The sequence below is a fragment of the Dromiciops gliroides genome, chromosome 4 (assembly GCF_019393635.1).
Source record: "Dromiciops gliroides isolate mDroGli1 chromosome 4, mDroGli1.pri, whole genome shotgun sequence".
Lineage (NCBI taxonomy): Eukaryota > Metazoa > Chordata > Mammalia > Microbiotheria > Microbiotheriidae > Dromiciops > Dromiciops gliroides.
In genome coordinates this window covers 151,210,330-151,225,219 of record NC_057864.1, presented here as the reverse complement: position 1 = coordinate 151,225,219, position 14,890 = coordinate 151,210,330, and positions in this window count along the sequence as shown.

The window sequence follows — 14,890 nt, the reverse complement described above, 5'->3', positions numbered from 1 at the left end:
AAGGTAGATTTATGTTTTGTATGGGGAAAAAATTCTTAACAAATTTAGTTATCTAAATGTAGATACTCCTGCTTTGGAAAGTAATGATTTCCTCATCTCCATCACCGCCAGAAGTCTTCCAACGAAAGCTGGGTCACCACCTATTGGAGATCAGTAGAAGGAAATCTTGATCATGTATGAGTTGGACTAGATGGCTTCCAATCCTGAGATTTTAAACATATCTCTTTCCCTTTAATTCCCTTCAGAGATCACTTTGATCCACATCCTTGTATGTCAGCTATAGACCAATCTTCCCCAGTACCAGGATGAAGTCTTCATGCTTTTCTTATGACACGTAGCAAGAACTGCTCATCTCTCAAATAGTAATTCAGAGAAAAAAAATACAGAGGAAAAAAAGATGTTCTTTTGTCATTTAAAGACACAACACAAGACAACATAAAGGTCCTCATTAGGGCTCTGGCCCATTAGAGTTGTATGTCTATCCCATAAAATATGAATAAAAGTATACTGGAGAACTGGCCAATCCCAGCCCTTATGAGATGTGCAGTCTGCTTAATTGATGCAATGCTCATGTGGACTTCATAGGATGCACAGGTATTGTTTCCAGGTTGTTTACCATATGGAGAAGAGAAGCTTTTCTATAAGCTGCTGAACCAGGACCGAGTATACAATCAAAAAGCATTCGTGAACCAAGGTGTTTTCCCTTTTTTGCCTGGCTGAATTTGAGTTAGGAGGCAAAGACTTTTTTGTTTGTTTGTTTGTTTTTCTGTGGGGCAATGGGGGTTAAGTGACTTGCCCAGGATCACACAGCTAGTAAGTGTCAAGTGTCTGAGGTTGGATTTGAATTCAGTTACTCCTGAATCCAGGGCCAGTGCTTTATCCACTGTGCCACCTAGCTGCCCCCAAGGCAACGATTTTTGTAAGTCTGCTGGGGTGGAGAAAGGTGCTATATAGAGATAGAAAAGGAAACCATGACCCCAGGTTTTAGGTATAGCAGATAGATTAGTCCTTCCTCCTGTACCCAGTGTCTTGACTTTAGGGGTCAACCACTGCTAGTCTGGGTCCCAGACCTATTCTTGTGGCCTGCAAACTCTGGCCTGAACCATAGTTCTTGAACCTTTAGTAACTCACTTTCCCAATCATTCAAAACCTGATACTCCTTTGCCTAGGAAAAGGAAAAAAATAGGGGCAGCTAGATGGCGCAATGGATAGAGCACCAGCCCTGGAGTCAGGAGGACCTGAGTTCAAATGTGACCTCAGACACTTAACACTTACTAGCTGTGTGACCTTGGGCAAGTCACTTAACCCCAATTGCCTCACTAAAAAAAAAAAAGAAAAGAAAAGGAAAAAAATAGACACAGTCAATCATTATTAGGGCAGCTAGGTGGTATACTGCTGGGCTTGGAATCAGGAAGCCTTCATCTTTTTGAGTTCAAATCTGATCTCAGATACTTTACTAGTTAGGTGACTCTGGGCAAGTCACTTAAACCTGTTTGCCTCAATTTCCTCATCTGTAGAAAATGAACTAGAAATGGAAATGGTAGATCACTGTCATATTTTTGCCAAGAAAACCCCAATTGGAGTCATAACTGAACAATAATAATCATTTATTAAGCACTGTACTAAGTGCTAAGGATAAAAAAAAAAAGTCAAAAGATACTGTCCTTGAGGAGCTCATAATCTAGTAGGGGAGACAACATACAAACAACTATGCACCAAATATATATATATATATATATATATATATATGTGTGTGTGTGTGTGTGTGTGTGTGTGTGTATAATTTATATATATAATCTATCATCTGTCTATCGATCATCTATCTATCATCTATCTTTCTGTTTTCTATCTATCTTTCTATCTATCATCTATCTATCTATCTATCCAGAATGAAAAGGAAATAACGAATAGGGGCTGGGAAAGATTTCCTACAGAAAGTTACTAAATCATTTTGATTATTATATGATACGATACGATTATTATACATGAATTAAAAATAAAGGACATATGAAAAAAAGATGCTGTCTGTATCAAGAGAAAGAATGGTAAATAGAAGTATGTATAGAATAATTTTACACACACACACACACACACATATATATATATGTATATATATATATATACACACACACACACATACATGCATATAAATATATGCCCCTATTTGTGTCTAATGGTAGCTATCTGTGGGGGAGGGGGGGAGGGAAGAAAAAAAGGAAAAATTTGCATGATAACTTTGTTGTATATTTGGAGGGAATAGCAAGTTGTACGTGGTAGATTTGCAGTTTCATGTGCAATCATCTTATTTATTGTACTGTGTTATAGAAATGCTGGTTTTGTTCTGTGAATTGAAAATAAATGAATGGGGGTAGCTAAGTAGCACAGTGGATAAAGCAATGGCTTTGGATTCAGGAGGACCTGAGTTCAAAACCAGTCTCAGACACTTGACACTTACTAGCTGTGTGACCCTGGGCAAGTCACTTAACCCTCACTGCCCCACCAAAAAAAAGAAAGAAAAAAAAGAATGAATGAATGAATGAAGGGTTTTAGGAGGACTTGAAGCCAGGGGAGCCAGGAAGTACACATGAAGATAGACAAAACAAACAACCTAACAATGACACACACAGCAGTAGCAGCAGCACCATGCTCTCATAGACCACTTGACAGTGACCTGAGGGGGTAGGGTGGGAGGTTGAATTAAGGCCTCAGGCCTAAAGGTCTTCCACTGAGTCCTTATAGCAGTTCTTGCCTCTTTAACTCTGACTCAGCCAGTCTGGAAAAAGAAAATGATTGGCTGGTTAGTGTCCTTTGAATGAATTCTTAGTTCATTCAGTTCAACTCAGGCTACTAAAGTGAATGGCTCAGTGGCCAGTTCTCAGCATGCTAAGAAGATGTGGTAAAATGAATACCTTCCTGCACATGCTCTGAAATCTTCATGGGATTGTATCAGTTGCACACAATATGTATGCTCCTAATATCCCAGCTTGGCTTCTGTTACAAAAACATAAAGTACATATTATATGCATATTACAAATACTGCCTCCAGTTGAGCAACCAAGTCAGTCATTACAAAGGTTACCACAATTAAAGTAATATTGATTTATCTACTTGTAGCACTCTAAATCAGAAGTGTCTAACTCAAGACCCAAGCTACAAGCAGCCAGAAGCCAAACCAGAGTCAAAAGAAATTGGGAAGCATTTAATACAATAAGCAAAGATACAATACAACATAGATAATGCTAATTTGTGGTTTTCTAAGTCAATATGTTACCTGCTGGGGTCCTATTTGAGTCTGACATCTCTGTTCTAAATTATAATTTGAAGTCCATAAAGTATCCTTCAGAAACACTTTTGGAGAAACAGCATGGTGAGGTAGAAAGGGTAGTATATTTGACACCTGAGTACCTGGGGTCCTGTTCCAGCTCTAGCCATGTGACCTTGGACAAATCAATTAACTTTCTTGCTTCTCAGCTACTTTATATGAACTGTGGGGATAATAATACCTGCCAAACCTGTTTTGCACAGTTGTTTTAAGGATCCAGTAAGATAACATGTACAAAGTATTTTGTAACCACGAATTGCTATATAAATTATCTTAAAATTGCTATATAAAATTATCTTAAAACACTAACATTAAAAAAGTATGTATGGAAATAAGACATATCAGTTTTCCTATGACTTTAGTTTTTCTCTCTTTAAAAAATTGAAAGGTTTATTCTCAATCTCCTGCTGCACTGATTTTAATTTTTTTTAAGTTCCAGGCATAAAATTGTCATACCAAGCTGTGCCAACAGTTGATATTTTGCACGAAATTTTATGTGAAATCATGAATTTTAGCAGTGAATAGGGATTTATCTGTGTGAAGATGACTCTTAAAAAACGATCCAGTAATTTTATATAAAAATAAAGTAAATTCACTTCTGTGGCTAAAGAGTTGATCAGATAATATTTTGACTTTATAATAAGTTTAGATCCTTAGTACATATGAAACCCAATGGGTTTCCTTCTGTAATAAGTACTTAAAAATTGAAAAGAAAAAAAAGTGAACAAGCATTTATTAAGGGGCTAATGTGTGCCAGACACTATGTATGTTAATCACTTTACAAATATTATCTAATTTTATCTTCATAAAAATACTGGGAAGTAGATATTATTATTCCCCTTTTACAATTGATAAAACTGAAGCAGAAAGAAATTAAGTGGTTTCTCAGGGTTGTGCAGCTAGTAAATGTCTGAGGCTAAATTTGAACACAGGTCTTCCTAAGTCCAGTCCTAGCACTTTATATCCACTGCACCACCTGGCTGCCTAAAGGAAGAAAGGGAATTGACTGATTAAAATGCAGCTTTCTCAGAATTTAAAAATAGGTGAGGGAAATGTGAAGGATAATTCATTCAGTCATTTACTTAGGAAACAGTGGCATCACTAGGACTTGATACAATTAGCACAAGGTCACTAAAAATAGGAGCATCTGGAAGACCCTGTCATCTCTGGGAGATCTCTCTTGGCTTGTTCTCTGCATTAGACATCTTGAATGGCAATGGGAAGCACCACTGGGGAGCATATGGATCCCTTTTTATGTCTCACTTGATAGTAATAACCAAAGGATTATAAAATAAGGTCATACCTACTGTCTGTTTCTGTTTCTCTGTCTGTTTCTCTTTTTTTCTCTGTCTCTGTGTCTCTGTGTCTCTGTCACTCTCTCTCTGTTGAGTGAAGATGCCTCACTTCCAGTGGGAGATATCATTTACTCTATAGATTGCCTGGTATATTCTCATCTATGTAATTTTTCAGATTTCCATTTTCTATCAACTTGCTTAAATGGGTTTATTAGCTATTCACTGTGTGTTGTTTTTGTCTGATTGGCATTTGGTGGAAAGGGAGTCAAGCCTTGGATGAATAGTTTGAGGCACTCCTTCTCTATTAAGGGATAGTAATCAGGAGCTCAGCAAACCTAAAATGAACAAGATTTAGGAAGACAGGTAAAACTCTAGCCCAATATTCCCTCTCTGAGGAAAGCAGAATGGTCAGCTTTATGGTGACAATCTCCTGCTCCCCTCCTGCAGGAATCAAATTCTCCCTTGGAAAAGGGTGGGTGGGAGAGACTCTCATGATATCTATTCATGCCTTCCTGTGAGCCACATACCAGCAGATCCACATGAACACACACAATTTAAATGGGCAACACACACATATACATTACATTATCATTTCTACTTTTACAGTCTCTTATATACATCTCCTTCTCTTCACTCATACAGTTTCAGTCTCTGTTCAGGACCTCATCACTTTTCACTTGGATTGTTGCAATAGATTTTTTCTTTTTTTGGCGAAGCAATTGGGGTTAAGTGACTTGCCCAGGGTCACACAGCTAGTAAGTGTTAAGTGTCTAAGGCTGGATTTGAACTCAGGTCCTCCTGACTCCAGGGCCAGTGTTCTATCCATGTTGCAATAGATTTTTAAAACTGATTTCCCTGCCTTGATTCTCTCCCCACTCCAGACCATCCTCCACTTTAGTTACCAAGGCATTTTTCCTAAAGCATAGGTCTGCTCAGGTTAACCCCCCTGCTCAATGAGGTCCAACAAGTCCCTATTACCTCCAGGATCAAAATAAAGTCTCCTGGGGGCAGCTAGGTGGTGCAGTGGATAGAGCACCGGCCCTGGAGTCAGGAGTACCTGAGTTCAAATCCAGCCTCAGACACTTAACACTTACTAGCTGTGTGACCCTGGGCAAGTCACTTAACCCCAATTGCCTCACTAAAAAATAAAAAAGAAAATAAAGTCTTCTGTTTGATATTTAAAGCTCTTTATATCACAGACCCTTAATACTTTCACATCCTTCTTATATTTTACTCTCCTCTACACACTCAGCTACCTAAATTGCTTGCCGTTCCTCATTCACATGAATGCCCATGTCCTGTCTCCCTACCTTTCCACAGGCTGCCCCCATGCCCGGAATTATTTCCTGCTTCCTGGACTCCATGGCTTTCTTTAAGACTCAGCTCAAGTGATATCCCCTCCAGGAGGCCTTTTCTGGTTCCCCTGGTTGCTACTAATATCCCCTATAAGGTGACCTTCCATCTACTCTATATTTATCTTGTATGTTTGTTTTTCTTTTAATATGTTTTCTCTCACCTTTGAATGTAACCTTCTTTAGGGCAAGGACTGTTGTTGGGTTTTTGATTTTTTTGTTTCATTTTGTTTTGTTTTTGCAGGGTGATGAGGATTAAGCGACCAAATTTAATATGGGGAGATTTAATTGGACAGCTCACTGTAATACTGGGGTTCAGAAAATAATGAGAAACCTCTAAGTTCAAAGTTTCCTCCCTTCCAAACTGCCTTTTTTAGTTATTTTTCCCAGACTAATAAGAAAGGAGATTAACAGCCTCTTTTCCACAAACAAACCAGGTTTTATTAATGGGAACAAAATTTACAACAAAAGAGAAGTTAATAAAGCCAGGGACAATGAGAAAGGGAATAGGGGAAGAGAAAACAAATAAGCACCCTGGCTCTAGCAAAGACTGATTCAAACCCCAAACTCGCTTCCAACTCAGGTAGCTCAAAGAGCTGGCCTCACTTCCACAACACAAACTCACCACCACCTAGAGTCTGTAGTTTCAATGAGAGTCAGCTGTGCAGTCTCTCCCTGGTTTGGTCCAAAGCTCAACCACCCAGCTTCTCTCTCTCTCTCTCTCTCTCTCTCTCTCTCTCTCTCTCTCTCTCTCTCTCTCTCTCTCTCTCTCTCCCCCTTTTTACCTCTCCCACAGGAAGGGGAGGTTCTTAGCCATGCCGAGTCTCCAATTGGTTCAACATACCCCCTGGGCTGTCCCCATTATAATTTGGCCAGGCCCATGTGGGTTCAGGGGTACTACTAGGAGAGGCTTAGATACTTAGTTTGATACTTTGACTCAATAAATGTTCTTTTCTATAATCTCTTCAAGTACACACCCATCTTCTCTTAGGCTTTTCAAGATTACATCTTTTCGGTCTGACCATAATGAAGTAAAGATGTGGTCATTGAAACCCCAAATCACAATTAATTCCTTACACTAGTAAGTGTCAAGTGACTGAGGACGTATTTGAACTCAGGTCCTCTTGAATCCAGGGCTGGTATTTTATCCACCGCACTATCTACCTGTCTCCAGTAGTTTTGTTTTTATCCACAGACCTTAGTACAGTTCCTGGCACATAGTAATAAATGTGAATAAATGCAAATAAATTGACTGACTGATGCTATGCTAGTATAATTTGGGGAAGGATATAAAGGATGCTGCTAGGTAGCAAAATAGAATGTTGGACTTGAAGTCTGGGAAGACATGAGTAAAAATTCTGTCTCAGACTAGCTGTGTGACTTTGGACAAGTTATAACCTTTCTCAGCTTCTGTTTCCTCATTTAAAAAAAATAATAATGTGAGGGCCAAAATTTTATATACGGAACATTATTTGGGTGACTCACCAGAATATTGGGGTCCTGGAAATATGAGGGACCTTTTTAGGTTTCCCCCTCCCCTCTGAACTGCCCTTTTAGATATTTTTCCCAGGTCAATAAGAAAGGACCCTTTAAGCTTTAATTCACAAAAGGATCAGATTTTATTAATTGGGAATTAATTAAACAACAAAGGTGAAACTAATAAAAATCAAAGATAAGGAAATAGGAAAATAGAAATACAGATAACTACTCAACTCTAAACTTAACCTATTCAATCCTCAGACCATTTCCAATTAAGTTAGTTCAAAGGAATTTAGGGTTTTCCATAATTAACTCACCAATACCTGGACAGTCTACAGTTGCTCAAGCCACCAAGGAAAACAGCTGCCCGAGACAGAGCAAACACGCACCACCACTGCAAGGGCAGAAGACCGAGAGACCACGCTCCGGAAGAAGCCTAGCATTCTAGAAGAACCCTCCACCTCCCTTCAGGGAGCGTTCAATCTTTCCTCCCCCAAAAGGGGAAGTCCTTCAAAAACTGCCTATGGAGAGTTCTCCTTCTGACCTCAGTAGCATACATAACCTCAGGGTGGGCCAGGTGTGGCCCCTCCCAAATGAGTCAGCTAAAAACTGCAATATTAATCTTTACCACAAATAATTTTTACCACAATAATAATATAACAAAAATAACAATCTACATCCCAGGGTTATTGTGCAGACCAGATGAGATAACATATATATAGGACTTTGTAAACCTTAAAGCTATAGAAATACTAACTGCTATTATTATTATTATTATTAATAATAATAATAATAATAAAGGTTAGATTACAAAAAATAGAATAAAGTAAAAATTATCTCTATGGTATGAAACTAGTGAGAAGGTTTGAGTCCTTTCTGGTAAAAAAAATATGACTGAGGATGAAGTAAGGGGCATTCTACTAGAAGGGCATCACTTTCATTATCTCATACTCATGATGCAATGATATCATCATTCACGGTAACTCATGTTGTACTATCACCAGTTGGAGACTGAATACAGGCTGTCAACCTGTAAGTGTAGAAACAGTAGATTCAGTATGGGAAGGCATTTTTTTTTTCCAGGGAGGTGTCTCTACTCACTAAATGAGGTACCCTTTGAGTCCTGGCTAAGACATGCCTCAGAAGTCATATAATAGTGGCAGGAAACTGAAGTAGAGATACAGAGAGAGGACAAAAAGCCTCAAAAGACCCACATTTGTCTTCATCCACTCCCCGAAAATTTGTTGTTATTCAGTCTTTTTTTAGTCACATCTGACTATTTGTGATCCCATTTGGGGTTTTCTTAGCAAAGATACTAGAGTGGTTTGCCAATTCCTTCTCCAGGTCACTTGAGAAATGAGGAAACTGAGGCAGAGTTAAGTGACTTGCACAGGGTCACACAGTTAGCAAGTGTCTGAGTCCATATTTGAGCTCGGGAAGAAAAGTCTTCCTGACTTCAGACCTGGCACTCTATCTACTGTGCCACATAGCTGTACTACTTTCTGAAAAATAATTTCCCAATATTATAGTGTCAGAGTACTTGAGGATGCTGAATGGTTAATTGGTCATTCAAAGCATGCACAAGGTTATTAAAATCAGTTCCTCAATACCCTTTAATGGTAACAGGGAGAGGGCTAGAGCCTTTCAGGGCTGATAGTCAAAAAAGCAATGACTGTGGCACAGATGATTCAGGAAATCCTATTAGTAGGCATCTCTTTAAGAGTACTATTCTGACCCAACAGGTTTGGGTTCGATGAATGACAAAGGCATATAAGGGCACTGGGCAGTGGCAGAATATCAAAAAGCCATCTCTTGTACTTGGGGCAGACTAGAGTCTGCCTCAAATCAACCAGGTTCTACCACAGAAACTGTGGCCAATCTTTTAGAAGATGGCATGGTGGACAGAGCCTCTCCTCCCAAAGGACCAAGGCACCTGAAATAATAGCAGTTTGCTTAGGGAACTATGTGGACTTGAATGGAATCAAAGATGTAGAGCTATATTTTGCTATAGTTAAAGATCATTTAATAAAAGATATTTGTAGCATACACCTATAAAGCCTCTATGGATTGAATGATGTAACTTTATTTTGGGATTATATCAATGTATATGTAAAAGTTCCCTATGGAATTTATGGGTATCAGTCAGAAGGTGTATACTATAGCCCTGCTATGTTAAGATTCAGTCAGCCAGCATCTCTGGAGCTTCAGCAACAACTGGGACTAATTCCAGCCTCTTCTAGGTAGAGTACTGACAGGGTATTACAAGCAGTGAACTGTCTCAATACCTGGTCACCCTGAAAATTTATGTCTCCTATGTAGAAGCTTATAAAAAGCTAAAGATCTGTGGTAACAGAGGGCCTCAAAAAGTATAGCACTTCAAGGAGGGATCCAGGCAAATTCAATTAACTCTATAATTCTTGAGGAAGAGAAGAATCATCTGAAAAGTGGGATGTAAAGTGTGCCTGTAGAGCAACTCAACAAGTGTTGACCTTTTGAAGAGTAGTCTCAAAACATCACCAACTCTTAGATAGAAGACCTCAAGAACCATCAGTCAATGGAATCAACAAAAAATTGTGAAATTTGTTATTGTTGTTCCATTAGATTGTAAACTCCTCAAGGGCAGGGATTGTCTTTTGTCTCTTTTTGCATCTCCAGCATTTAGCACAGTTCTTGCAACCCACTAAGCACTTAATAAATATTGATTGATTGATTGCTGTTGTTAAGATAGGGAGACCTGTGAGTGTTTGAAGAAAAGAAAGTAGGGACATTTTAGGAGAGAGAGGTTGGAGATGTCAAAGATTTAGAGGAAAATAAGGAGCAAGATCTCAGGGGTCAAGAACATTTGAAGAGATGCCCCTTTTCCTCTGAGACTATAAGTAAGGATGGAAAGGAAGAGATATGCTAAGTAAAGATAGGGATGGATGGGGATGGAGTTCATTACAGTTTTCTTCATTTTTAAGAAAGTAAAATGGTGTTGGTTGAGGGGGGGGTGGGGAAATAGAGGAAATGGGGATGGGAAGAGAAAAGAAGGGAGGGTTAGAGATTTAAGGAGAGAGAAGAAAGACTGGAATGAACACCGTGGGAAATGAGCCAGGGAATTAATGAGGGATGGGAGTAGAAACTTATCAAATAGTGCCAAAGGCGAGGTCTGTAAAGAATCAGAAAGATACAGAAACAGAAACTAAAATTTCTGCTGATGAGACAGGTTAGATTAAGTATAATATTCTTTGTAGTTCTATATGTGATTGAATATAATGTGATAGGACAAGACAGAAACTAGTTTAACCTCTGAGATTTAAAGGACTGAACTAAAAATAATTTTATATACTATAAACTTTTAACAAATTGAACCACAATCTAGAGCAGGACAAAACCTAAAGCATAATGATCTCTGTGAGATTTCTTATCAAAGAGTATTTACTCTAGTTTGGGAGTTAACTTTTTAGTGTTTTGGGGCCCTTCTGGCAGACTGGTAAAGCTTATAGACTCCTCAGAATTATGCCTTTAAATGCATAAAATAAAATACATGGAATTACAAAGGAAGCTAATTAGATTGAATACAGCCAAGGAAATGTATTTTTTTTTTTTTGGTGAGGCAATTGGGGTTAAGTGACTTGCCTAGGGTCACACTGCTAGTAATTGTTAAGTGTCTGAGGCCAGATTTGAACTCAGGTTCTCCTGACTCCAGGGCCAGTGCTCTATCCACTGTGCCACCTAGCTGCCCCGAAATGTATTTTTTCAAAAGTTCACCAATCCGAGGTTAAGAAACCTTACACTATAGTTTAGCCCTGTCACAGAAGACTAAATCAGAGTAAAGTGGCATATTCAAGGGCATGGAAGCAAGGACTCCCCCTCTCAGTCCAGCTCTGTTTCTGTTATAGTTGTTCCTTTTATGTGCTTGGAGGAATATTTCAGAGAATCCTAGAGAATGCATCTTCCATTTTTTGGTTATCCATGATATAAAAAATTATTTTTATATTTGTATATATGTTTATATACAAATATATGTGTGTAAACATATACATTTAGATTTAATAACAATAGTCAGCATTTATCTAGCATCTTATGGTTTACAAAATTCTTTGCAAATGTTATCTTTTTTGTGTGTGAGAGGCAATTGGGGTTAAGTGACTTGCCCAGGGTCACACAGCTAGTAAGTGTTAAGTGTCTGAGGCCTGATTTGAACTCAGGTACTCCTGACTCCAGGGCCGGTGCTCTCTCCACTGTGCCACCTAGCTGCCCTGCAAATCTTATCTTATTGGAACCTTACAGCTGTCTTGTGAAGTAGTTGAGAGTTACCCTCATTTTACAGAGTGAGAGATTGACGCTCAGGAGAGTTAAATGACATGCCCAATCATACAGCTCTTTAAAAGAGCCTTGTGTGTGCCCAGATCACCTAAGATGGAGGGACCATCTTGTAGGAAAAGATGTTCTGTGTTCCCTTCCCATGTGGGTGAAACCAGCATCTTTCTGTTGGCTGCATAGCTCAAGCTGATTTTAAAACTACCAGACTAGACAGTCTTTCTTTCTGACTCTGTCTCTGTCTCTTTCCCTGTCTCTGTCTCTGCTTCTCTCTCTTTCTCTCTCCACTTGCTCCAGAGAGGTTAAAGGTCTTGTTCATCCAAAGATGGATGCCATGAACTGAACTGGGTGAAAAGGACTGACTTCCCTTCCCCCACTTTTAAAGGTCTGTGGCCCCAAGAAATGGGCTTGGGATTTTGTTGTCCTCTCTTTCATTTGTTTTTTTCAGTTCTAGATGCAGGCAATGGAATCCACACAGGACCCAGACTTGAACTATGATAATGTTGGAGGAAGGGTTGCTTGCCAGATGTTGCTGCCAGGCCAGCAAGGAAATCCTGAGAAGCCAGAGTAGCTGGGACTTGAGCCCAAGATGGGGATTTGGACTAGGAACCTAATGGAACTGAGCCATATAGGAACTGAGCTAAACTGTGAACCTAATTAATTCCTATCCCCTCCCCAGAGAATGAAGTGTGCATTAGGGGATTATGCTCCCCAGGTGTTGAGAAAGAGGTGTTTATATGTTTGTTCTTTCTATTCTTTTGAAATAAATATTCCTTTCTAAAAGTTGATCTGGCTGTTAAGTGGTTAAATGGAATTGGGGTGCAGGGGACCCCTAGAATTGGAGAAACGCCATTGATGGGTGCTTAAGCCAATGGTAGAGGCTAGCTACCTCCAAACCCCTTTAAGAGTAATGGAAAACCCTGGAGAAAGGGTGAAATGTAACATGTCTGGCCTTCAGGAAGTGGAGGACAGATCAGATAGTGTTCCAGTTTAGTAAGTGGCTGAAGCAGGATCTGAACCCAGAGCTTTCTATGTATATATCCAACACTCTATATGCTTCACCACCTAACTGCCCTTAAGTTTATATACTTGCACATAAACTTATATTACAATTTATGTGAAAAAACTAGCCCATTTTTAGAAAGGCCCCATAATCATAGGGTCATGGATTTACTATTGGAAGGTACTTAGAGGTCATTGATTCCAAGCTCTTACTTAAGGGGCTTATGGTTAAGAGGTTAAATGTTTTGGCTAAGATCACACAGGTAGCAAGCAAGAGAGTGAGAATTTGAACTCTGATCCCAAATATAGCACTTTTTCTATGCATGGGATCATGCTGCCTCTTGGCTCTGGCTAAATATGGAGAAATATTTGGGAATGTTAGAATTGCTGGCACTGATTTCAGAGAATACAAACCTCTGCCCAAGTGGGAACTTGCCCTATTATATTACTTTGCCTTTCTACATTCAAAACACTTGGCTTCCTCTCAAGTAATCTTCTGACGAAGAGTCAAAAGATCTACACTCTACTGTAGTCCCTGAACACTTGACTTGCCTACTTTACAATTGTAAGCAAAAGTGGTAACAGACGATAGATACACAGATATGTCATATAAATAGTATCTTGCCTAGTGTCAAGAGAGCTAAAGCTCAGAATGACCTAATAAGGAAAACTAAGGTCAATAACAAAAAGCCATCTAACTAAATGGTTGGGCTGCTGTTGTCTGTTCTTCATTCTGGAAGACGACCGTGACATAAGCAGGTGATGTCATGACTTGCAGTGAATTGGATTTAAATGAAGGAGGGCATGCAAAGTCACCAGCCTCACTCTCTTCTCCAGATCCATCTGGGTCCAGTGGAAAGATATATATCAGGATGACTGGAGATGGTCCCAGATATTTAAGGCAATTAAGGTTAAGTGATTTACCCCATCACACAGCTAATAAGTGTCTGGGGTGAGATTTGAACTCAGGCCCTCTGAATGTCAGGGCCAGTGCTCCACCATACCACCTAGCTGCCCCATTTGGATGGGGAGAAGATGAGGGAAGGAAGAAAAAGTAAGGGATAGGACTACTCTTCAAGTTGGATAAGACGATGATAATGGACAATGGGGGGAAAGTATGGCTGTTTAATTCTCCCTGTTTCTGTTTTCTCTTCCAAGGAAAATATTCATTGAGTTAGAGTTAGAAGGACCTCAGAGATCATGTAATCTAACTTTTTCATAAGTGAAGAAACAAAGGTCCAGAGAGATTAACCATGTACTGGGAAGGACAGAACAGAAAGAGCTAACAGATCACTGAATCCCAAGGTAAATAGGTTTGCAGTGAGAAGGCACTTATTTTTCCCTTGATGAGTTTAATTCACCAGATATAGATGTGCTACATTTCAGAGTACTGAAAGAACTTACAGAATTGACTGCTGAAAGTGGTCTTTGAAAGGTTGTAAAGAAAGGAAGAAGTGCCACAGGAACGGAACATGGCAAATGTTGATCCTATTTTCAAAACAGGGAAAAGAAGAGAATCTGCAAACCATAGGCCAGCAAGTTTGACTTTGATTCCTGGCAAAATTCCCTAAAGCATTATGAAAGTATGCTTGTCTTTCCCTCTTAGTACATGAGCTCCTCTTGAGAAGGAATTGTTTCATTCTTTGCACTTGTAACCTCAGTTTCTTGCATGGTGCCAGGCACATAGTAGGTGCTCAATAACTGCTTGAGTGACTGGTTGATTGAAAACCTAGCCATATAGAGGATAGAAGCAATGAACCTGGAGCCAGACATGAATGAATTAATGAATGAACTTACTAATGGGCAAATAGTGTGCTAGGTGCTGGGGATATAAATTTGTTGTTCAGTCATTTCAGTCATGTCTGATTCTTTATGACCCCATTTGGGCTTTCTGGGGAAAGATACTGGTGTGGTTTGCCACTTCCTTCTCCAGCTCATTTGATAGATTAGGAAACTGAGGCAAACAGGGTTAATTGACTTGCCCAGGGCCACACAGCCAGTAAGTGCCTAAGGCTAGATTTGAACTCAGGAAGATGAGTCTTCCTGACTCCAGGTCCAGTGTTCTATCCACTGAAGCACCTAGCTGCCTCCGGGGATATAAATATAAAGAATTTTAAAAATCCATACTCAAAAAGAGC